Below are 25,636 nucleotides of genomic sequence, written 5' to 3'. Positions count from 1 at the left end.
TTCATACAGAGCCTCTATGAACTGACCAATCAACGATGAGCTCCTTCCATATCGCCTGCAGCCGCCTATCATCATTCAAGTTGCAGTAATCATCCATCCAGCAAGATGCAGCCAGTACCTGCTGAGTTCCTGTTGCCTTCTACATCGTCTTCGTCAATATTCCTGAAATACATCTCCATCTACGCCTCCAGTACTTCGGTACCACATGTCCCAAAGTGGTTGGGCCACTTGCCTTGATTCCTCCTCTTCCCCTCCTTCCCATCCTTTTCCAGTTATTTCCATTATTCCTTATCCTTCTTCCTTCCCATCTTACGACAGCTCTCGTCGTCCTCGATTCGATTCGATTCGGTAAAAACCACATCTAGTATCTGAACCCTGCTCAGACAAGATGGAACTTACACATATAACAACAAAGAAATGAGTGAGATACTGAAATCTCAAACGACTCTGTGTTTACTGAACAACTAATCAGTCTAAAGATCGACAATCCAAATTATTTTTTCATTAATGAGCCTCAAAACCCCGTCAATGTATGCCAAATTTCTGACATAACCTTAACTCCACTAGATTTTTGTGAAAGCCATTGACAATATGCCCATACACTCATCCTAAGGCCCAAACTCGTGGAACTGTGAGTATTAAGAACTGCAAGAAACCCTTTTCGTGTGCTCCAAAGCAATAGCTAAGAACTATAGAGAAATAGCTCTAACGTCCCACATCATAAAAACCTTTGAAAGAGTACCAAGAGGCAGGAGCAGGACGCTCCTGCCTCTCGCATAAGAACATAAGAACATAAGAACATGGATATGATATGATATGATCTTGGATGCACTAGAAAACAAGCAGAATACAGATGTAGTAAACACAGATTTTTCGAAACGCCTTTGACAAGTGTGATCATGGTATAATTGCGCAGAGAATGGATGCTAAAGCAGATAACTGAAAAAATGGGTAGATGGATCTTCAACTTTCTAGCCAATCGAACACAGAGTAGTGGTAAACAGAGTTAAATCGGAAGCTGTCATACTGAAGAGCTCTGTTCCACAAGGCAAAGTACTCGCCCTCATCCTGTTCCTCATCCTCATATCGGACATAGACACAAATGTAAACCATAGAACCGTATCATCCTTTTGCAGCCGATACTAGGATCTGCATGAGAGTGTCATCCATTGAGGACACGGCAAATCTCCAAGAAGATATAAACCAAGTTTTCCAATTGGCAACATAGAACAATATGATGTTTAATGAAGACAAATTCCCACCACTTAGTTATGGAAAACTGGAAGAAATTATAGCTAGAACTGGGAATACTACAACTCTAATCACACAATAAAGCGGAAAAGTAAAGTGAAGGATTTGGGAGTGGTAATATCTGAGGATCTCACCTTCAAGGTTCACAACGGGGCCACTATCACATGTGCGAGGAAAATGATAGAAGAGATAATGAGAACGTTCAAAACAGAAGATGCCAAGTCAATGATGATCCTTTCTAAATCACTTTTTCTTTCTAGGCTGGAATATTGCTGTATATTAACATCTTCATCCAAGGCAGGTAAAATCGCAGATCTGGAGGAGGTACAGAGAACCTTTACTGCATATGTAAGTTCCGTCAAACGCCTTAACTACTGGAAGCACTTGAAAGTACTTGACTTGTACTCACTGGAGCGTAGGAGAGAGATACATCATAATCTACACCTGGAAAATCCTAGAGAGACTGGTCCCTAATCTGCACGCAGAAATCACTCCCTACGAAAGTTAAAGACTTGGCAGGAGGTGCAACATCCCTCCAGTGAGGAGCAGGGGCGCCATTGGTACACTAGAGAAAACACATTAAGTGTCCGGGGTCTAAGACTATTCAACAGCCTCCCATCAGGGGAATTACCAATACACCCCTGGCTACCTTCAAGAGGGAACTGGACAGATACCTAGAGTAGGTGCCGGATCAGCCGGCCTGTGGTTAGTACATTGGACTACGTGCGGTCATCAGTAACAGCCTATTTGATCAGGCCCCGATCCACTGGGACGCCGGGTCATGGACCAGGCTGCGAGGGCGTCGATCCCAGGAATCCCCTCCAGGTAGACTCTAGGTAGACACCTGCTGTAAGCCACACACCTGCTGTAAGCCACACACCTGCTGTAAGCCACACACCTGCTGTAAGCCACACACCTGCTGTAAGCCACACACCTGCTGTAAGTCACACACCTGCTGTAAGCCACACACCTGCTGTAAGCCACACACCTGCTGTAAGCCACACACCTGCTGTAAGCCACACACCTGCTGTAAGCCACACACCTGCTGTAAGCCACACACGTGCTGTAAGCCACACACCTGCTGTAAGCCACACACCTGCTGTAAGCCACACACCTGCTGTAAGTCACACAAGACAAAGATAACAATGTTCACAATTGTTATATTGTTTCGTACATATTCCTCAATAAAATTTTAGGTGTTCTTTAAGTGTTTTTCTTTTCATTTCGATTTTCTACCCTTGAATGTAGGTGCAGTGATGCGGTTGAACAGGTTCTTGATCCATGGAAGTGGAGTTACCTATTCTCATTCATCGATTTTAACTGATTACTTTGCTTTCTCATAGGAATATGCCACACACATGTGAATCAGTTAGGTATCACCCTGGGAAACTATGTCTTTGGGGGTGATGGACTGATTACATCGTCTCTACATCTCTACTGCTTCTGCTGCCTCCTTTGTATTCGACTGGAGAAGCCTGCTGTGTAGGCGAAACGTTTCAGAATAAATATACCAAACTGTTGCACATGTGTCTTACCTATCAACTTCTCTCTATCGTGTACCATCATTATATTCTCATGTAACACGCACATATACACACGCATTTATATAATAATACTATTAATAATAATAATAATAATAATAATAATAAAAATAAAAATTCTAGATAAAATTTGAAGGGTGAGTGATCAGACAAAGGTATCTCAGTACTGCATGGTCTAAATCCCCAGTGCCTCAACTCACGCGATTAAACTAAGCAGACTGCGCCGTAAGTTGAACATTAACTTTAAAGATTTGAAGTTAATCAGACGTGGCACTCACAAGGCATCATAGAGAAACTAATATTTACAAAAATTGTAAATTGGGATATTTACACAGCCCAAATTTAATACATACCTTTCAAAAGTTATCAGATAAACTCAAACGCTGTGACATATTTCTGATCAGAGGAGGCATTCTCCAGTTATTTCACAGAACCCAATTTTATTAATAAAATTGTAGCCTGGTAGCTTACACAAAGTATTATGAACACAAGTAATAGTCTTAAGACATGTAGCAGGTGGTCGTAACTATGTCAGTAAACAAAGCAGTCCGCATAATAGAGCAAGGGCAAGGCAAACAAGCAGGCGAAGATTGCTTTTCCCACGTATTCTGTCGCTAATATATACCATACGTGCAATTTTTAGGATTAAAGAAGACAGATTGAAATCGTACAACTCAGAGCCATTCCAAAAAGTGGTAACGACCAGTGTGTGAGGAAGTCTGCCACTCAGCTAGGTGACAGGTGGGACGTCACTCAGCTAGGTGACAGGTGGGATGTCACCTTGACTAAGTAACTGGATTGCACGTGACTGACGAATTGAACTGGACAATAGGTGCAACAGTGGGGCCCCAGAACTGCTGCACTCTGAAGCGCTAGTTCGCTGGTCGAGAGAGCATTCCAAATGGTGATGTGACGATCGTCGAATAAAATATAACACATTCGGCTCAGGTCACACATCGTAACATCAAGAAATTGTTTCCTTTGAAGCAAATACATCGGCACTAACAGTTTAAAATGGGTCACAAGGTGCCTTTTTCAGTCATTGTACAGACTCTAACAAAATTTTTACCTACACATCTTTAACCCATGAAATTTTTAATACATTTCAAACAATAAATCAACCACTGAAGATGGTTACAAAACTCGTCCAGTTCACAGAGCGCCTAGGGAATGGCAGGCATCAGATTCTACTGAAGGGGAAGATATGTCTAGTTCCTAGGATCAACAGCCCCAAAGAAGCACAAAACTATACCATTTCAAGATTAAAAATGTGAAAAATGGTATCAACATACCTCATTAAATATACATACCTTTTTTTAAGTACGAAACACGAAAGATGGAACTTTGAAACTATCACACAGAAACAACATTTGAGAATCTTACATATAGCAGTGTGCACAGAGCACACTCTTGCAAATAGTTCCATCAGTCTTGCCCAAATATATATTACAGAGCGTTCAAAATTTGAAGCTGGTCGACTAAGGCGTTTCTGAGTGTTAAACGATAATTTGTGAGAAAGGAAACGTAATTGTTACTGAGAATGTTTTACAAAAGAGAAAATATCTCCTCATAAAACTTAAAACCACAAAAAAAACACCCACCATTAGTAAAAGTTAAAAGCCAATCGTAAAAAGTTTTTCCCCAGTAATTCTAATTTTTTCAACAATTTCAGTAAAATTCCAAATTTATACCTACTCAGACTAAACTTATGAGACATCATCTTTCTTATATACTGCCTAGTCAATATTATTTTGAATCCTTTCATGAAAAGAATTCTTTAGTTATTGAATAAGAAAAAATATCACTATTTATTTAATAAGGTTGGCCAAATTGGAACTTACAGAACCCAATGACAACGGGACTTCTGTGTTCAGGAAACTTGATTAGTGGTGAAAATTTGAAGCCAATCACATGAGTTATTCTCCAGTTATAACACGGATTCTAACCATACGATACTTGGCAGGTATTGTCTCGGCCCTAAGATACATCAGCAAGGAAACATTCTAAGATACATCAGCAAGGAAACATTCTAAGATACATCAGCAAGGAAACATTCTAAGATACATCAGCAAGGAAACATTCTAAGATACATCAGCAAGGAAACATTCTAAGATACATCAGCAAGGAAACATTCTAAGATACATCAGCAAGGAAACATTCTAAGATACATCAGCAAGGAAACATTCTAAGATACATCAGCAAGGAAACATTCTAAGATACATCAGCAAGGAAACATTCTAAGATACATCAGCAAGGAAACATTCTAAGATACATCAGCAAGGAAACATTCTAAGATACATCAGCAAGGAAACATTCTAAGATACATCAGCAAGGAAACATTCTAAGATACATCAGCAAGGAAACATTCTAAGATACATCAGCAAGGAAACATTCTAAGATACATCAGCAAGGAAACATTCTAAGATACATCAGCAAGGAAACATTCTAAGATACATCAGCAAGGAAACATTCTAAGATACATCAGCAAGGAAACATTCTAAGATACATCAGCAAGGAAACATTCTAAGATACATCAGCAAGGAAACATTCTAAGATACATCAGCAAGGAAACATTCTAAGATACATCAGCAAGGAAACATTCTAAGATACATCAGCAAGGAAACATTCTAAGATACATCAGCAAGGAAACATTCTAAGATACATCAGCAAGGAAACATTCTAAGATACATCAGCAAGGAAACATTCTAAGATACATCAGCAAGGAAACATTCTAAGATACATCAGCAAGGAAACATTCTAAGATACATCAGCAAGGAAACATTCTAAGATACATCAGCAAGGAAACATTCTAAGATACATCAGCAAGGAAACATTCTAAGATACATCAGCAAGGAAACATTCTAAGATACATCAGCAAGGAAACATTCTAAGATACATCAGCAAGGAAACATTCTAAGATACATCAGCAAGGAAACATTCTAAGATACATCAGCAAGGAAACATTCTAAGATACATCAGTAAGGAAACATTCTAAGATACATCAGCAAGGAAACATTCTAAGATACATCAGCAAGGAAACATTCTAAGATACATCAGCAAGGAAACATTCTAAGATACATCAGCAAGGAAACATTCTAAGATACATCAACAAGGAAGCATTCTAAGATACATCAGCAAGGAAACATTCTAAGATACATCAGCAAGGAAACATTCTAAGATACATCAGCAAGGAAACATTCTAAGATACATCAGCAAGGAAACATTCTAAGAAACATCAGCAAGGAAACATTCTAAGATACATCAGCAAGGAAACATTCTAAGATACATAAGCAAGGAAACATTAAAGCTCTTCAGAAGTATACTGAAAATTATTCACGAGATTAAAGGGGGAATAAAAATTTCACTCTATTTTATATATAAAAAGGTCAAATATACATTTTCATATCTGAATATTATTCTCCACCGTCGGCGAATTTTTTGCCACCTTTTTCGAAGGTTTCAAGCTCTGCCACTTGTGATTTTGGAACCTATCTGAGCTATTTCAAGAAGATGAGAATTGATTCAACATGAATATGCCCATTGTTACAAGAATTTGGTCGTCATTACCGTACACAGGTGAAACAATGCTAATAATGCAGATAAATATCAGTGTTCAGGATATGAAAGGAATCAGAGAAGGCATGATATGGAAACTATATCTAAATTTCATTAATCAAAAGTGTAGATTAGAAAATATATGGTGCAGATCTAGTTCAAACATTTCGAAGAGACCAAAGAGATCAATATCCTAAATTACATAAACACATTAAGCTCGAAGCCGCTGAGAAGTTGCATTGTCTCGTTAAAAACACGGAAGATATGAAGCTAATCACATGCAGCAATTAGAAATCGACATTTTAATAGCAGTATTTATTTTTATCAAAAATCTGGAAAAAAAAAGTGAAATAGGACCTACAGAGGCTAAAATCTATCCACTGTTTCTCAAAGTATGATTGAGCAATATTTAAAATGAAAGTATAAAAGTTTTATATAAGCCAGAAGTACATTATACAAATGTTCATGATCTGTTTTGAGGGAGTAAAGGTGTAATAGACACATAAAAGAACTCTAAGAATAACCAAATAACGTCAAATATTTACTAATTTCTGATCAGAAGAGATATTCTTCACTTCACAGAAACCAATTTGATTAATAAAATTAACACACGATAAATTAAACTCCCTAACATCAAGAGATTGTTTCCTTTGTGCACCAGAACACTAAAGATAACTAAAAGAGGCAATTTGCAGTTATTGTACAGAATCCAACAAAATTTATACCAGTACAACCCATGAAATGATCCATCCATTACATACGATGCATCAGTCATTGATGATACATACAGTTCAGAGTTGTTATATTTTCATCAGAGGAAAGAGATAAAACCGTAAGGGATTATCCTTGTTCTTAGATCAAGAGCCTCTCACCAGAATCAAGGAGAAAACACCACAATAAAGTAAAATAATACTACACAATTTCCAGTTTAAAAGTGCCAGAATGGCCGATCAGAAGACCTTTAATACAGTAATCATATGGGACACCCACGCTTGCAAGTAGTCCAAGAATCTTACCCAGAATATATTACAACAGCGTGGAAATTTTGAAGCCAGTTAAATAAGGCGTTCTCTTGTTATAAACGAAAATTTGTGATAGAGCAAACGGAAATAATGTTGAAAATGATCCGGGAAATAAGATTCTCTCTCGTAACTTAAAAGTGCCATAAATCAACTTTTTTTTCTAGTTTGCTTTTCACATTTACATTATATTTAAAATTCTCAATAATCCTGCAAGAAAAAAAATTAATTTAGATTTTTTTGAAATCCCAGTTTAATCAAATTGACCAAAAAATCAAACTGGCACCCCATCAGCACCACCATTTAGGATTTGAAGCTGATCAGAAGAGGCATTCACAAGTTATTACATGGAAGAAATTTGCTGAATAAAACTGGTAAATTAAAACGTACACAGAGCAAAGTCAGTGACAATCCCACCACTGGAATAAATCTGAAGCCTATCGAAAAAATAAATTCTTCAGTAATTGCTCTGAATACAACAATTCCAAGTTCTTAACCATTTCAGTAAAATTTCCAATTTGTTCCTATTCAAGCTAAAATTATTAATTATCATCTTTATTACAGAATGCACCGTGAAAAATATTTCCAAGGTAAGTCAGGAGAAATATTCGTTAATCTTGAACAAAAATTATTTTTTTATTTTTATTATCACACTGGCCGATTCCCACCAAGGCAGGGTGGCCCGAAAAAGAAAAACTTTCACCATCATTCACTCCATCACTGTCTTGCCAGAAAGGTGCTTTACACTACAGTTTTTAAACTGCAACATTAACACCCCTCCTTCAGAGTGCAGGCACTGTACTTCCCATCTCCAGGACTCAAGTCCGGCCTGCCGGTTTCCCTGAACCCCTTCATAGATGTTACTTTGCTCACACTCCAACAGCACGTCAAGTATTAAAAACCATTCGTCTCCATTCACTCCTATCAAACACGCTCACGCATGCCTGCTGGAAGTCCAAGCCTCACACACACAAAACCTCCTTTACCCCCTCCCTCCAACCTTTCCTAGGCCGACCCCTACCCCGCCTTCCTTCCACTACAGACTGATACACTCTTGAAGTCACTCTGTTTCGCTCCATTCTCTCTACATATCCGAACCACCTCAACAACCCTTCCTCAGCCCTCTGGACAACAGTTTTGGTAATCCCGCACCTCCTCCTAACTTCCAAACTACGAATTCTTTGCATTATATTCACATCACACATTGCCCTCAGACATGACATCTCCACTGCCTCCAGCCTTCTCCTCGCTGCAACATTCATCACCCATGCTTCACACCCATATAAGAGCGTTGGTAAAACTATACTCTCATACATTCCCCTTCTTGCCTCCAAGGACAAAGTTCTTTGTCTCCACAGACTCCTAAGTGCACCACTCATCCTTTTCCCCTCATCAATTCTATGATTCACGTCATCTTTCATAGATATCCAATCTTTCATCACCTAATCTTTTTGTTATCCTCATAACCTTGCTCTTTCCAGTATTCACGTTTAATTTTCTTCTTTTGCACACCCTACCAAATTCATCCACCAATCTCTGCAACTTCTCTTCAGAATCTCCCAAGAGCACAGTGTCATCAGCAAAGAGCAACTGTGACAACTCATACTTTATGTGTGATTCTTTATCTTTTAACTCCACGCCTCTTGCCAAGACCCTCGCATTTACTTCTCTTACAACCCCATTTATAAATATATTAAACAACCAAGGTGACATCACACATCCTTTTCTAAGGCTTACTTTTACTGGGAAATAATCTCATTCTTTTCTACATACTCTAACTTGAGACTCACTATCCTCGTAAAAACTCTTCACTGCTTTCAGTAACCTACCTCCTACACCATACACCTGTAACATCTGCCACATTGCCCCCCTATCCACCCTGTCATACGCCTTTTCCAAATCCATAAAGGCCACAAAGACCTCTTTAGCCTTATCTAAATACTGCTCACTTATATGTTTCACTGTAAACACCTGGTCCACACACCCCCTACCTTTTCTAAAGCCTCCTTGTTCATCTGCTATCCTATTCTCCGTCTTACTCTTAATTCTTTCAATAATAACTCTACCATACACTTTACCAGGTATACTCAACAGACTTATCCCCCTATAATTTTTGCACTCTCTTTTGTCCCCTTTGCCTTTATACAAAGGAACTATGCATGCTCTCTGCCAATCCCTAGGTACCTTACCCTCTTCCATATATTTATTAAATAATTGCACCAACCACTCCAAAACTATATCCCCACCTGCTTTTAACATTTCTATCTTCATCCCATCAATCCCGGCTGCCTTACCCCCTTTCATTTTACCTACTGCCTCACGAACTTCCCCCACACTCACAACTGGCTCTTCCTCACTCCTACAAGATGTTATTTCTCTTTGCCCTATACACGAAATCACAGCTTCCCTATCTTCATCAACATTTAACAATTCCTCAAAATATTCCCTCCATCTTCCCAATACCTCTAACTCTCCATTTAATAACTCTCCTCTCCTATTTTTAACTGACAAATCCATTTGTTCTCTAGGCTTCCTTAACTTGTTAATTTCACTCCAAAACTTTTTCTTATTTTCAACAAAATTTGTTGATAACATCTCACCCACTCTCTCATTTGCTCTCTTTTTACATTGCTTCACCACTCTCTTAACCTCTCTCTTTTTCTCCATATACTCTTCCCTCCTTGCATCACTTCTACTTTGTAAAAAATTCTCATATGCTAACTTTTTCTCCCTTACTACTCTCTTTACATCATCATTCCACCAATCGCTCCTCTTCCCTCCCGCACCCACTTTCCTGTAACCACTAACTTCTGCTGAACACTCTAACACTACATTTTTAAACCTACCCCATACCTCTTCGACCCCATTGCCTATGCTCTCATTAGCCCATCTATCCTCCAATAGCTGTTTATATCTTACCCTAACTGCCTCCTCTTTTAGTTTATAAACCTTCACCTCTCTCTTCCCTGATGCTTCTATTCTCCTTATATCCCATCTACCTTTTACTCTCAGTGTAGCTACAACTAGAAAGTGATCTGATGTATCTGTGGTCCCTCTATAAACATGTACATCCTGAAGTCTACTCAACAGTCTTTTATCTACCAATACATAATCCAACAAACTACTGTCATTTCGCCCTACATCATATCTTGTATACTTATTTATCCTCTTTTTCTTAAAATATGCATTACCTATAACTAAACCCCTTTCTATACAAAGTTCAATCAAAGGGCTCCCATTATCATTTACACCTGGCACCCCAAACTTACCTACCACACCCTCTCTAAAAGTTTCTCCTACTTTAGCATTCAGGTCCCCTACCACAATTACTCTCTCACTTGGTTCAAAGGCTCCTATACATTCACTTAACATCTCCCAAAATCTCTCTCTCTCCTCTGCATTCCTCTCTTCTCCAGGTGCATACACGCTTATTATGACCCACTTTTCGCATCCAACCTTTACTTTAATCCACATAATTCTTGAATTTACACATTCATATTCTCTTTTCTCCTTCCATAACTGATCCTTCAACATTACTGCTACCCCTTCCTTTGCTCTAACTCTCTCAGATACTCCAGATTTAATCCCATTTATTTCCCCCCACCGAAACTCCCCTACCCCCTTCAGCTTTGTTTCGCTTAGGGCCAGGACATCCAACTTCTTTTCATTCATAACATCAGCAATCATCTGTTTCTTGTCATCCGCACTACATCCACGCACATTTAAGCATCCCAGTTTTATAAAGTTTTTCTTCTCTTTTTTAGTAAATGTCTACAGGAGAAGGGGTTACTAGCCCATTGCTCCCGGCATTTTAGTCGCCTCATACGACACGCATGGCTTACGGAGGAAAGATTCTTTTCCACTTCCCCATGGACAATAGAAGAAATAAAGAAGAACAAGAGCTATTTAGAAAAAGGAGAAAAACCTAGATGTATGTATATATATATGCATGTGCGTGTCTGTGAAGTGTGACCAAAGTGTAAGTAGGAGTAGCAAGATATCCCTGTTATCTAGCTTGTTTATGAGACAGAAAAAGAAACCAGCAATCCTACCATCATGCAAAACAGTTACAGGTTTCTGTTTCACAGTCATCTGGCAGGACGGTAGTACTTCCCTGGGTGGTTGCTGTCTACCAATCTACTATTTATTCAGTACAACTGGAAAATTTGGAGTTATGCCACACAATTCCAGCGTGACCCTACAGGTATTATCCTGGCCCTAAGATGCATCAGCCAATAAATACTGAAGTTGGTCAGATGAGGTAAACTAAAATTTATTTAACATGATTAAACGGGAATAATATATATTCTCTACTTGATATAAAATCGTCGAATCTGTATCACTCTCCCACGTTGTAGTAGATTTGGTGCCCTTTTTGAATGTTTGGGAAGGGGTTCAACAATTCTGGCAATAAAGCACGTGATCATGCCAGTTGTTCCGAGAATTTGGTTCTTGTTAGCTTTCACAACTGTTGAAAATTTGAAGCCGATTGGATGAATCATTCTCGAGATATTAGGAAAATATCGAAAAATTTGAAGACAAAAATGAGGCAATCTTTTAAAGGTGCAAATTCCAGAATACATCTGTTCAACTGCCTCCCAGGATACCTAAGGGTTATTACCAATAGACCTATACCTGTTCTCAAGAGGGAGCTGGACAGATACCTAAAGCCAGTACCTGACCAGCCGGGCTGTGTTTCGTACGTCTGTCTGCATGCAGTAACAGCCTGGTTGATCAGACCTTGGTCCACTGCGAGACCTGGTCATGGAGAGGGCCGAGGAGGCGTTGACCCTCGGAATGCTCTCCAGGTATAACAATAACAATATTATTTATTATTGTTATTATTATTATTATTATTATTATTATTATTATTATTATTATTATTATTATTATTATTATTATTATTATTATTATTATTATTATTTTTTTTTTTTTTTATTATTATTATTATTATTATTATTATTATTATTATTATTATTATTATTATTATTATGATTATTATTGTTATTATTATTATTATTATTATTATTATTATTATTATTATTATTATTATTATTATTATTATTATTATAATAATAATAATAATAATAATAATTATTATTATTATTATTATTAACACATCGGCCGTCTCCCACCAAGGTAGGGTGGACCGAAAAAGAAAAACTTTCATCATTCGCTCCATCACTGTCTTGCCAGAAGGGTGCTTTACACTACAGTTTTTAAACTGCAACATTAACACCCCTCCTTCAGAGTGCAGGCACTGTACTTCCCATCTCCAGGACTCAAGTCCGGCCTGCCGGTTTCCCTGAATATCTTCTTAAATGTTGCTTTGCTTACACTCCAACAGCACGTCAAGTCCTAAAAAAACATTTGTCTCCATTCGCTCCTGTCTAACACGCTCACGCACGCTTGCTGGAAGTCCAAGCCCCTCATACACAATATCTCCTTTACCCCCCTCCTTCCGACTATTCCTAGGCCGACCCCTACCCCGCCTTCCCTCCACTACAGATTTGTATACTCTCTAAGTCATTCTATTTCGTTCCATCCTCTCTGCGTGTCCAAACCATCTCAATAACCCCTTCTCAGCCCTCTGGATAACAGTTTTGGTAATCCCACACCTCCTCCTAATCTCCAAACTACAGATTCTCTGTATTATATTCACACCACATATTGCCCTCAGACATGACATCTCCACAGCCTCCAGACTCCTTGTTGCAACATTTACAACCCATGCCTCACACCCATACAAGAACATTGGTATAACTATACTCTCATATTTTCCCCTCTTTGCTTTTATGGATAAAGTTCTTTGTCTCCACAGACTCCTCAGTGCACTACTCACTTTTTCCCCTCGTCAATCCTGATTCATCTCATCCATCATAGACCCATCTGCTGACACGTCCACTCCCAAATATCTGAACACATTCACCTCCTTCGTACTCTCTCTCTCTCTCCAATCTGATATCCAATCTTCCGTCACCTAATTTTTTTTATCCTCATCACCTTACTCTTTCCTATATTCACTTTTAACTTCCTTCTTTTCCACACCCTACAAAACTCATCTACCAACCTCTGCAACTTCTCTTCAGAATCTCCCTAAAGCACAGTGTCATCAACAAAGAGCAACTGTGACAACTCCCACTTTGTGTTAAATTTTTTGTCTTTTAACCCCACACCTCTTGCCAAAAGCCGAGCATTCACTTCTTTTACTACTCAATCTATAAATATATTGAACAACCATGGTGACATCACACTTTTACTGGGAAATAGTCCCCCTTTCTCCTACATACTCTAGCCTGAGCCCCACTATCATCGTAAAAACTTTTCACTGCTTTCAATAACCTACCTCCTATTCCATACATTTGAAACATCTGCCACATTGCCCCCCTATCCACCCTATCATATGCCTTTTCCAAATCCATAAATGCCACAAAAAACTCTTTACTCTTATCTAAATACTGTTCACTTATATGTTTCATTATAAACACTTCGTCTACACACCCTCTACCCTTCCTAAAGTCTCCTTATTCATCTGCTATCCTGCTCTCCGTTTTACTCTTAATTCTCTTTACCAGATATACTCAACAGACTTATTCTCCTATAATTTCTACACTCTCTTTTGTTCCCTTTGTATTTATGCAAAGGAACTATTGATGCTTTCTGCCAATCATTAGGTACCTTCCCCTCTTCCATAGATTTATTAAATAAAAACACCAACCACTCCAAAACTATATCCCCATCTGCTTTTAAAATTTCTATCTCTCTCTCATTAATCTCAGCTGCTTTACCCCCTTTCATTCTACCCACTGCCTCACGCACTTTACCCACACTCACAACTGGCTCTTCCTCACTCCTTCAAGATGTTAATCCTCCTTGCCCTATACACGAAATAATAGCTTCCCTATCTTTATCAACATTTAACAATTCCGTAAAATATTCCATCCATCTTCGCGATACCTCTAAATCTCCATTTAATAACTTTCCTCTCCCATTTTTAAGTATCAAATCCATTCATATTAATCTCACTCCAAAACATTTTGTTATTCTCAAGAAAATTTGTTGATGACATCTCACCCACTCTCTCATCTGCTCTCATTTTACATTCCTTCACCAGTCTCTTAGCCTCTCTTCGTCTTTCCATATAATCCTCCCTCCTTGCATCACTTCTACTTTGTTAAAATCTCTCATATGATAACTTTTTCCCTCTTACTACTCTCTTTATATCATCATTCCACCAGTCACTCTTCTTCCCTCCCGCACCCACTTTTCTATAACCACAAACTTTTGGTGAACACTCTAATACTACATTTTTAATCCTATTCCACACGTCTTCGACCCCATTGCCTATACTCTCACTAGCCCATCTATTCTGCAATAGTTGTTTAGATTTTACCCTAACTGCCTCCTCCTTTAGTTTACAAAACTTCTCTCACTTACTGCTTCTGTTTTCCTTGTATCCCATCTACCTTTTACTCTCACCGTAGCTACAACTAAAAAGTGATCAGATATGTCTGTTGCCCCTCTATTAACATGTACATCCTGAAGTCTACCCAACAGTCTTTTATCTACCAATACGTAGTCCAACAAACTATTGTCATTTCGCCCTACATCATATCTTGTATACTTATTTATCCTCTTTTTCTTAAAATACGTGTTACCTATAACATTATCATATCTACGTTTAATCATTAAATCCGTAGGAATCATACAGGGCCTGGAAAAGCGAGAACCCATCAGGCTTTATCCAGCAAAGTGGAGTGTAGCTAGAATTCTTTTGGATGACAGGTTTGTCGCCATTATAATGGCGTCTACCATAAGGGATCGATAATCTTTCAATCCAATCCTACATAATAAATAAACCTCCCTTTCTATTTAAGTGTTCACATTTTGAGGAAATAGTAAAGATTGTAATAGGGAATATTAAAAGTACACGTAGACATAAACGGACTACAGCTCTCGTGTTTGGAGCTTCCATAAGTACGATGTGAAATCCAAGACTGAAGCTTCACTTCACTTCACACTAAATAGTAATATCCGTCTTTGTCTTCAGTAGTAACTTAAAAATTTAGAAGGAATCCTAAACATGAGTCCCTAAATTAATATTCAAGGTAAGTAGTCAGGTTCGATCCAAGGAATGTGAGGACACGTTCAATTCTTCCGATCAACAGCCCCTCGCCAGAAGCAAAATATCTTTCTTCAGTAGATCTCATAGTACATAGGAAGGTGAAGGTAAACACTCTCTCGAAACAGTCATCATCCGAGGTGGTGTGAAAGTTAAACAGCCAGTAGAAACAGACTCTGGTGTAGTTACTGTCTGTGTGATACTGGCTCTATAACTTCTATACTCACAACCACAGAAAGTTATTTATCCAACAGCACAGGGTGACGCCTGATTACTCATCTCAGTTTGAGTGTGCAGGTTATTCATCCAGCAGCAGTGAGGAAGGTCTGGTTACTATCTCTGGGACTCAGACACCCTCTGAGACTTTTCTAGACCATCCAGCAGCAGCTTACCAAAATCATCCACAGGAAAAGACCTGGGGTTATATCTATCCCTGGGACATATACCCTTGGGTACAATATTTCCTGGGATATTGTACCCTGAGTTTCTATGTATCCTAGGGCTATAGACCCTGGGGTTCTATTTACCCAGGGGTTCTCTACATTAGTGTTCTACCTACCCAGGGGTCCATTACTCAGGGGTCTTCTACCTCGGGGTTCTTTCCATCTTGGAGTCTTCTACCCTGTGGTGATCTACCCTGGGATCCTTTGCACCTTGATCCTCGACCCTGGGATCCTCTACCATGAGTCCCACTACCCTGGAGTCCTCTACCCTGGGATCCTCTACCCTGGAGTTCTATACCCTGGGAACCTCTACCCTGAGGTTCTATCTCTCCCAGAGTTCTTTCTTCCATGGGGTTCTCTACCCTAGGGTTCTATCTCTACTAGTGTTCTTCCTTCCATGGGGTGCTCTGTCCTGGGTTCATCTAATCTGGAGTTTTCCTATTGTTCTTTCTTCAGTATGGTTCTCTACCTGGGTTCATCTAATCTGGGATTTTCCTAGTGTTATTTCTTCAGTATGGTTCTCTACCTGGGTTCATCTACCCTGAGGTTCCATCTGTACTAATCTTCTTACTTTCCTAATGTTCTCTACCCTGGGTTCCTCTAACCTGGAGTTATCTACCCTGTGGTTCTCTACACTGGGGTCCCCTACCATGGGGTTCTCTACACTGGGGTCCTCTACCCTGGAGTTCTATTTCTAATAGTTTTTTTCTTCCCTGGGACTCTTTAACCTGGGTTCCATGTGTTCTTTCTTCCACGGGGTTCTTCAACCCTGGAGTTCTATCTTTCCAAGTGTTTTTCATCCTGGGATTCTCTACCCTGGGGTCATCTACCTTGGGATTCTCTACCCTAGGGTCCTCTACACGGGGTTCTTCAACCCTGGGGTTCTATCTTTCCAAGTGTTTTTCATCCTGGGATTCTCTACCCTGGGGTCATCTACCTTGGGATTCTCTACCCCAGGGTCCTCTACCCGGGGTTCCGTCTTTCTCAGTGTTCTTTCTTTCTCTGGAGTTCTTTTCTCTGGATTTCTCTTCTCTGGAGTTCTCTACCCTAGGATCATCCACCCTGGGTTCCTCTACCATAGGGTTCTATTTTCCCCAGTGTTTTTCCTTCCTGGGGTTTTCTACCGAGGGGTTATCTACCCCGGAGTTCTATTTTTCCTAGTGCTCATTCTTCCCTGAGGTTCTATCTTTCCTATTGTTCTTTCTTGTCTGTGGTTCTCTACACTGAGGTTCTCTATTCCCTAGTGTTCTTTCTTCCCTGGGTTTCTATATCCTTGGGTCCTCTTCCCTGGAATTCTACATTTCTACCCTGAGGTTCTATATTCCCTAGTATTTTTTCCTGGGGTTCACTACCTTTGGGTTCTCTGTCCTGGGGTTCTATCATTCCCAGCGTTCTTTCTTCCCTAGGGTTCTTTACCCTGGGGTCATCTAACCTGGGGTTCTCAACACTAGGGTTCAATCTTTTCTAGAGTTCTTTCTTCCCTGGGGTTCCCTACCTTGGGGTCCTCTGCCCTGGGGTTATATCTTTCCTAGTTTTCTTTATTCTATTGGGTTCTCTTCCCTGGGTTCCTCTGCCCTGGGGTTCAGTCCATACTAGTGTTCTCTCGTTCTTTGGGTTCTCTACCCTGGGGATCTAGTATTCTTAGTGTTCTTTCTTTCCTGTTGCTCTCGACCCTGGGATCATCTACTCTGGGGTTCTCTACCCTAGCACCCTCTACCATGGGGATCTATGTTTCCTAGTGTTTTTTCCTTGGGGTTCTCTAAACTAGGGTTCTATACCTTCGGGTTCTACCTTCCGTAGTGTTCTTTCTTCCCTGGGGTTCTCTACCCAGGGGTCCTGTATCCTAAGGTTCTATCTTTTCTAGTGTTCTTTCTTCCCTGGTTTTCTCTCTTGGGGCCCTCTACCCTGGGGTTCTATCTTTCCTAGTGTTCTTTCTTCCCTAGTGGTCTCTACCCTGGGGGGTTCTATCTTTCTTAGCGTTCTTTCTTCGATGGGTTATTTACCCTGGGGTCCTCTACCTTGGGGTCCTCGACCCTGGTGTCCTCTAACCTGAGGATTTCTACAATAGAGTTTTTAACCTGGGGTTCTCTACCCCGGGGTCAGAGAAATAACAAATATCGAACTTAAGCGTAAGGAATCTTACAGGAGACAAGAATGCCCGGAAGAACTAAAAGCCACAAAGGAAATTTAAAAAAAATACTTCTCTTATGAGAAATCTAAGGGAAAAACAACATGCAGTATCGGGCCCCTGCTTAGGTGGGATGGGACATACGGATGATAGCCAAGAAATGAGTGAGATACTGAAGTCTCAATACGACTCAGTGTTCAAAGAGCCGTTATCCAGATTTAAGGCCGACAGTCTCAATGAATTTTATATGTAATAATGTTGGATCTCTGTACACTCTCTAGATCTGCGATTTCACCTGCTTTGAATGAAGATGTTAATGTACAGCAGTATTCTAGCCTAGAGAGAACAAGTGATTTGAAAAGGATCATCATGGGCTTGGCATCTCTCGTTTTGAAAGTTCTCATTATCCATCCTATCATTTTCTTTGCACGTGCGATCGTGGCACTGTTGTGATCCTTGAAAGTGAGATCCTCAGACATTACTACTCCCAGTGGTGGTGGTGGTGGTGGTGGTGGTGGTGGTGGTGGTAATTATCAGGGTAGTGTTGGTGTGGTGAAGCAGTAATAGTGGAAGTGTTGAAGTGTTGTTAAGGATATGGAGATAATGTTGTGGTGGTGAACGTTCTTATGGTACAAGTGTTGGAGTCGTCGTAATACAAGTGTTGGAGTTGTCGTAATACAAGTGTTGGAGTTGTCATAATGCAAGTGCTGGAGTCGTCGTAATACAAGCGTTGGAGTCGTCGTAATGTCGGAGTTGGAGTAATTGTGGTTGTTATGGTAGCAGTGGTGCTGAGGTCGTGATTGTGATGGTGGATGTGTTAAAGTGGTGATAATGGTTGTGTTGAAGTGGTGGGGGTTTTATGATGGTAGTATTTGAGTTGTGGTGGCAGTGATGGAGTGGTAATATTTGTAATTGTGAAAGTGTTGGAGTGGTGGTGATTGTGACGGTGGTTGGGTTGGATTGGTGGTGGTAGTGATTGTGGAAGTATTGGAGAGGAGGTTATTGTAGTTGTGTTGGGGTGGGGGTGATTGTGAGGTGGTAATCAGTGAGTGATGGCGGCAGTGATGGTTGTGGTATTGGCGTCATGGTGGTTGTTATGGTGGGAGTGTTTGAGTGGTGCAGATTGTTATGGTAGTGGTGTTGGAGTGGTAGTGTTTGTGATGCAGAATGGATTGGAATGGTGGTGGCAGTGATTGTGGTAATGATGGAGAGACAGTTATAATGGTAGTGTTGGAGTGATGATAATTGTGATGGTGGTAGATTATGAGTTATAGTAACTGGCATCTTGGTGGTGTTATAGTGGCGGTGCTGAAGTGGTGGTGGTTGTTATGGTTGTAGTGGTGGAATGACGGTGGGTACGATGGTGGTAGTTTTGGAGGTGTAGTGGTAGAAGTGATGGTAGTATTGGAATGGTAATTTTTCTTGTGGAAGTGTTGTAGTAGTAGCTACTTTGATTTAGCATGGTTTGAGTGGTTGTAGCTGTTATGGTTGTATTGTTTTAGTGGTAGTGATGAAGCGAGATTCTGAGTGGTGGTGATAGTGATAGTGGTTGAGTTATAGTGATGGAGGGCAAAATCACCTTAATGTTGGAGTGGTGGTGATTGGTATGGTGGAATTGTTTTGTTGTAGTGGTGGTGGTTATGATGGTGGTAGTGTTCGAGTGGTGGTTCTTATTATGGAGTTGTGGTCGTATTGATGGTGGAAGTGTTGGTGGTGTTGTGGATTTTATGTTGGTAATATTGGAGTGTGGGTGGTTGTTATGGTGGTAGTGTTGGAGTGTAGTTGGTTGTGATAGCGGTAGTGTTGGAGTAGTGGGGGTTATGATAGTGCTAGCACTGGGGTAGGGGTGGTTGTGATGGAGGTAGTACTGAAGTAATGGGGGTTGTGATGGTGGTAGTGTTGGAGTGGTGGTGGTAGTGTTGGAGTAGTGGTGGTTGTGATGGTGGTAGCGTTGGAGTAGTGGTGATTATGATGGTGGTAATGCTGGAATAGTGATAGTTGTGATGGTGGTAGTGGTAGGGTAGTGGTGGTAGTTGTAATGGTGGTAGTGTTGGGGTAGTGGTGGTGGGTGTGATGGTGGTAGTGGTAGTTGTATGGGTGGTAATGTTGGAGTGGTGGTGGTAGTTGTGATGGTGCTAGTGTCTGAATGGGTGGTAATTGTAATGGTGGTAGTATTGGTAGTAGTTGTGATGGTAATAGTGGCATTAGAGTGGTGGCGGTGGTGGTGGTGGTGGTGGTGGTGGTGGTGGTGGTGGTAGCTGTGATGGTGATAGAGGTGGTAGTAACTTAACTTGGGTCAATGGGGGATCAGTTACATTAATAACCGAACCTTTTATTTCATCATTTTCTCAGCAATTTGCTAATTTATCATTAGTTTAACAGTAGAGTGTTTAGTCAGGTGTTACAACGACGAGCAATGACCACTGTTTCCTACTTATATTAAAAATATCAAGAGATGTATCACTTTCTGGACGAACACCCGATAGGTTACATATTTCTCATAGTAATATAGTAGATTATTGTTTTAAATTAAACAAATAGCACTTTTAGTGGGCTTAACGTCCAACAGGCGCTGTCTGTATCCATGTTTTACGGTAGACTGCTTGATCATGTAATACACTCATCTCCCTTCTGGAACATATCATTTTAATAAATATAGCAACGTTCCCGCTGGTTGGTGAGCACTCAGAGGGTCAACGGCAGGTCTTCACGAAGTCCTTGAATTCAGAGGAAATTTGTTTTCTTGACTCCTGTGAGTGTTTTATATCAAGTAAATTCTCCAGTATTAGATGTATTGTGCAATGTATATACATACACACACACACACACACACACACACACACACACACACACACACACACACACACACACACACACACACACTCACACATATACATACATGTGTGTGTGTGTGTGTGTAAGCGTGTGTGTACTCACCTATTTGCTGTTACAGGAGTTGAGTTATAGCTCCTGGCTATGAATGTGTGGGTGTGTGCGTATGTATCTACGTGCATTTTTCTAGGGGAGCCCCTAACTTTCCACTCCTCAATGGGGTTCGTGTCTATAATAAAAGATTACAATGAAGACTTAGCCTCTACGTTCATACAGTCCTGGGGAATGATATTCAAGTTTGATCCAAGGAACAGGAGCATAGACCCAGTTTTTTGCATGAAGATCCCTTCCTAAGCATCATCCCTGATTAACAACTTTCACTAGAGGAAACATAGAAACACAACCGTTATTTTTCATTTTATTTTATTTTTACAAATCTTTGGTACATAGCCTTAATCATACACAATTATTATAGTCCGAATATTTACAAAAAAGAAGCTAAACGTAAATTTCCAGGAACAACTTGACACATATTAAGAAACCACTTTGGTATAATACACATGACTAGAGAACACAGCGGAGGGATCTATAACACTCTACATCAAATTAACTTTTTCTTATATTTCTGGGAAACTGTTATGAATGATAGTCCATTAACACGAAGGTGAAGACCAATATAAGTGTCTGGCTCGTGGAAGCAAGTGAACGACACCAGATCTTTATAAAGTATTGACAGAGACATAGATACGGAGAGAGAGAGAGAGAGAGAGAGAGAGAGAGAGAGAGAGAGAGAGAGAGAGAGAGGGAGAGAGAGAGAGAGAGAGAGAGAGAGAGAGAGAGAGAGATGGGTATCTGTTAAAGTTGTTTTGGAACGAAGCCACCCAGCGCACTCTTCACCGTATAGGATGATATATGCTCAATACTACAAGAAAAGAGTAGAGAGCGATAGTCTAGATCAACTTAAATTAAAATAAACCTTACTTCCTCCAGCCTTAGCTACGTAATTTCGGATGAGCTTAGCTAGCATAGATTAGGTGAAGTATGTTCGGCTATTTGTTTGTGGCACCTATTTGATGAGCTTAGTTTCTGATACTGACGTGTCGAAAAATAAGTTCCTCCTCTTCACGTGAGTTTGAGAAAACGTCAATGACTGCTTCCTAAAGACGAGTTTGTCAAGGCATACGGAAACACCGCCGATACCGGCGCTGCTCACTGTTACTTCGACAGCGTTAAATTATTTACGGTATGAAGATCATACAACTGCAGCTGGAACAAGAAAATACGTAGATAATATTATATATATATATACATATATATATATATATATATATATATATATATATATATATATATATATATACATATATATATATATATATATATATATATATATATATATATATATATATACATATATATATATATGCAATAAGATCACAGCAAACAGGTGATATCAGAATATGCAAAACAACCACTGTGAAAGAATAATGAAATTCCAAGCGCTTTCGTGACTACTCACATTATCAAGGAACAACCTTGATAATGTGAGTAATCACGAAAGCGCTTGGAATTTCATTATTCTTTCAGTGGTTGTTTTGCATATATATATATATATATATATATATATATATATATATATATATATATATATATATATATATATATATATATATATATATATATATATATATATATATATATATATATATATATATATATCAACACTGCGCTAGCCAAGGATTCGAACCCATGTTGTACTGGCTCGCCATTGTGAGCGAGAACCACATGACGCCTTAACCCACAGGACCACCCAATCCTGTGGTTTAAGGCGTCATGTGGTTCTTGCTCACAGTGGAGGGCCAGTTCAACATGAGTTTGAACCCTTGGCTAGCAGTGTTGTTATTTTATCAATACCTATAGTTCGTGGTTACAATAATATATATATATATATATATATATATATATATATATATATATATATATATATATATATATATATATATATATATATATATATATATATATATATATATATATATATATATATATATATATATATACTATTGTAACCACGAAGGAGAGGTATTGATCAATAACAAAACTGTGCTAATAGATACATAAATATCTTAGAAAACAATAAATACTAAATGAAATTAAATATGTAGTTTAAGCAGTGCAAACCTGTCGAAAATTATGTAAATACTTTCTTCCACAACAGTGGCCATCTTCAGAGAAATATGACATAAGCGAGAGAAAGATCAGTATGTGAAGGTGTCTGGAACTCCAAGTCTCTAAGTCACCTTGAAACCTCATAACCTTCGAATTCAAGATGTACACTGTAATATATGATGCCATATCTCTCAAGTATACAGGTCTTTGACACGCTTAATTTTTCCGCAAGAAAACATAAGAAAATAAAGTAATTCATTATTATATTCACAAGAAATTAATATTGACTTTCAAGACAAAATCGTTTATTACCAGACTAGCAATGCGAGGTGTATTTCCTGCTAGTGTCTGACGGATTAATGAAAGAATATTGTTTTATCCTCTCATTTAAGGTAAACCAATTCTGATAGATTTTAAAAAGTTAACCGAATCACTACGATACGATATTAATATCACATGAGCTCGTCACACTGACCACTAGAACGTTTTAGTAATTTCTAGATAGAAAGTTACAATCGTTGATTACGATTTATCGATTCATTATTATAACTTGGAGCGCTAAGAGTTAGATGTGATAATGATAAAGAGAACATTATTGTTAGAGAAATGCTATAAAAACATGCCTGGAATAAAGTTACATTTGTGATTGTAGCGACTTTAGTTCTTACAACCTTAATCTGTACTGTTATTGGTTTTCTGCTTAAATGCGCGTCGGGATAATGCGGGGGGAAGGGAGGGGGGATGTGATGTTGTTTCTAAATCTTATTCTTTAATTAATTGTTTCTTAGAGATTTTAACGTCACCGCTCACTCCCTCTTCCCTTCCCCAGATATTTTGTTTTCATTTTCTTTTCCCTTTTCCTAGCTTCTACTAAGCAATTCAGTCTTATTTTAGCATTCAATCCTCCTCCTCAATTTGCATTCTCCTCAATGTATTGACATTATCCGTCACTTAAAATATACAGGCATTAAATGCCAAAATCATACACACACACACACACACACACACACACACACACACACACACACACACACACACACACACACACACACACACACACACACACACACACACACACACACACACACACACACACACACACACACACATATATATATATATATTATATATATATATATATGTATATATATATATATATATATATATATATATATATATATATATATATATATATATATATATATATATATATATATATATATATATACACACACACACACCCAAACATCGTATCTCCGTCCACCGCAGAATTCTAACACTCTGGAGTCTGGCTGTGTGGATAAACTACTGTGTATTTTGCTGCACAATGTGCAGGTTCGATACTTGCTGTCATGATGCTCTGTGAGGAAACGTTATATTTTTATAGTAATTTTCAAACAATATGAATGTTACTCTTCGTAAAGGACACTGGATTTGAATAGCCTGCCTGTCACGTTTCTTAAATATTCACACCACATCTGTTGTCTTCCAGTTATCTTGTGTTTGCTAGATATCAGTATAAGCGAATGCACAGCATTTCTGGCCCTGATAACTGCCGTATAACAAACTCCATCATGAGATCCTTCACTTCCTTACCAATTGTTTCAATGCTAGATAATTCTGTTTGGTTTGTCCTCTCTTACATCTCTGGTACTGGCCCTTGTTTATTTGTAAAATCTTCTGTTAAGAATACCTCTCTAAAAAATAATATAAATTTTCCCTATTTCTCAATGACATCATCTGATTCATCATTGTCATTTCCTTTCGAGTGTGACTATGAAGCAGCTTTGACTCTGTCTTCATCTTTTCTGTTATGTCCATTTCACATTTTTTTCAGCTTCCCTCCTCACCCAATGATAATTATTTGTGGATCTTCTGTTAGCTTCTCTGTTCTCTGGTATTGGATTCTTTTAGTACTTTTCCCTTTCTTTTGTTTTCCTCAGTTTTCCCTCCATACGATGACGACTGAACTATGGATTCGTCCAGTGTCTTTGATTCATTCCTCAAAGGTCAGTATAAATTTGCCTGTTGCTTCTTTGCACGTTTGGTTCGAAATTTTAGCTATTTCCTACGCGGATTTTCCCCTTTATCATATCTCTGTACATGAGTCGACAAATGCCTCATTCCTTCGTAATTATCCTTCCTGTACATCAGGAAGCTGAAATTCAACACACATTAATTGCCCGTTCTGAGGAGCATTCTACATTTTATTCTGAATGTTGGCTTTCATATGAAAGGAAGTGAAAAGTAGATCCAGCCTCGTTTTTCATCACTTCCTCTTACTGTCATCAGTTCTTTAATGTGTTCCTATTATTTATTTATTTATTTATTATTATTATTATTATTATTATTATTATTATTATTATTATTATTATTATTATTATTATTAAACGTATGTGCAACAATTTGGTATATATTTCTGTAACATTTGGCCTTATTCAGTTGAATACAGAGGTGACTATAATACCGAAGGCAGTTGTAGAAGACTTTAGCGGTTTCCAGTCCCTCATCTTTGACAGTAAATAAGAACATAAGAACATAAGAAAGGAGGAACACTGTAGCAGGCCTGTTGACCC

At 38.9% G+C, this 25,636-nt stretch overlaps 1 protein-coding gene across 1 annotated transcript in view; it reads right to left on the bottom strand.

Annotated features, from left to right (window-relative positions):
• Positions 1-21,297: 21,297 nt before the first annotated feature.
• LOC128687770 (LIM/homeobox protein Lhx2-like) overlaps positions 21,298-25,636 on the bottom strand; it is a 581,158-nt gene continuing 576,819 nt past the window's right edge. The window contains exon 7 of the mRNA XM_070079655.1: positions 21,298-22,157. The gene's annotated coding sequence lies outside the window, so the exon portion shown is untranslated. The remainder of the gene's footprint in view (positions 22,158-25,636) is intronic.

Source organism: Cherax quadricarinatus, chromosome 1 (genome assembly GCF_038502225.1).
Source record: "Cherax quadricarinatus isolate ZL_2023a chromosome 1, ASM3850222v1, whole genome shotgun sequence".
NCBI classification, from domain to species: domain Eukaryota; kingdom Metazoa; phylum Arthropoda; class Malacostraca; order Decapoda; family Parastacidae; genus Cherax; species Cherax quadricarinatus.
The sequence above is the reverse complement of the archived record's forward strand: the minus strand, read 5'-3'. Positions and strand labels throughout refer to the sequence as shown.